At 44.9% G+C, this 1,422-nt stretch overlaps 1 non-coding gene across 1 annotated transcript; it reads right to left on the bottom strand.

Annotated features, from left to right (window-relative positions):
• Nucleotides 1-1,093: 1,093 nt before the first annotated feature.
• On the bottom strand, nucleotides 1,094-1,197 carry LOC120871665. The gene has a single exon (XR_005723088.1). It is a non-coding gene; the product is annotated as a U6 spliceosomal RNA (small nuclear RNA).
• Between the last annotated feature and the right edge of the window lie 225 nt (nucleotides 1,198-1,422).

The raw sequence follows: 1,422 nt of genomic DNA, 5'->3' as shown, positions 1-1,422 counted from the left end.
AAATTGAACTTACCCGAAACACTTATCTTACTCAGACGATTAAGCAAAGAGCTTCAATTCTCCTCTTTGATACCATTTTTCCCTCTTTCCTGATCCTTATGCCCCTCACCACTCCTCTTTGATACCTTTTCCTGTTTCCCGATCCTTATGCCCCTCACCTCCTCAGCCTCCTCTTCTGCTCATCTCTTAAAAGGACTCGCTTGTTCCCTTGTCGGTCTCCCTATCTCACTGCTTCTTAACCTTCCTGGGACAATGGAGCTTTTGAGAATCTAATGAATGTTCTGCGCTGTTTACTAAAGAGATAGATACAGAACACATGCGTGCCCCCTCAACCCTCACCCGTGACCTCCAATGAGAACCCGTCATTCACTTGGGACTGTCACTGACACACATCTTCACCTCCACATTCTCCTTCCCTCTTATTTTCAAGACGCCTTCTGGATACAGCTTATATGGCCCACTGCATCACAAACTTAGCAATTCCAAACCAGGAATCACTGTTTCTCCTTAAGAAGCCTCCTCTGCTGATGGCACTCCTTCTCTCGTAAAGCCCCCCATCGCCCCAGGCTCCCACGCTAGAAGACTTGAAATAGCAACTATGGCCACGCTGTATCACCGAGTCTGCTCTCAGAAACCACTCTCAACTCCAATCCCACCCCTCTCAGCCTCTTACCCTTCAAGACCTCGTAATCCTTTGCTTCATCCCACACCTGCCATGAGCAGAAGCCCACCACTCTTCTGACAAGAGTCCCATTACTGATTCTGTCTTTGTAAAGGCTCTCATCTCCATCTGCTATAGTCCTCGCCTGCTCTATTACTTTACCTCCAGAAGGATACAATAGCCTCGATGATTCCCCACCCATTTTTTCCCTGTAATTTCCACCAGTGTTGACCTATCCCCCTCCACGCTCCCAAACTGACCACGCGCCTGCCTCTTTTTAAAAACACTGATGCATCTTCAATGTGCAAACACACAACCAAACTCGGGTCTGCCTCTAGCTTCTTCTACAGTCTGCCACCTAAATGCTTTGCCAGGATTGGATTCCACAGCTCAGACTGTCAGTTTCAGCTATTATCTTTCTTTCTTTTTTTTTAAAATACAGGGCACTTCACGAATTTGCGTGTCATCCTTAAGCAGGGGCCATGCTAATCTCTGTATCGTTCCAGTTTTAGTATATGTGCTGCCGAGGCGAGCACTCAGCTATTATCTATCAAAATCACACTCTTTCCTAAGGCCCAATTCAAACGCCACTCTTCATCTTTATATCTTCTACATGAGGATTAGGAAAAGGAGTCCAGAAAAGGCAAATTCCTAAGGAACTGATTCAGGAAATGAAAGGAAAAAAAACTTTTCCCTGAAAATCCTTAAATCTTTCTGGAAGCTGGGTTTTTTTTTTTTTTTTAATTACTATTCAAATACTA

The sequence above is a fragment of the Oryx dammah genome, unplaced genomic scaffold, assembly GCF_014754425.2.
Source record: "Oryx dammah isolate SB20612 unplaced genomic scaffold, SCBI_Odam_1.1 HiC_scaffold_12, whole genome shotgun sequence".
NCBI classification, from domain to species: Eukaryota; Metazoa; Chordata; class Mammalia; order Artiodactyla; family Bovidae; genus Oryx; species Oryx dammah.
The sequence above is the reverse complement of the archived record's forward strand: the minus strand, read 5'-3'. Positions and strand labels throughout refer to the sequence as shown.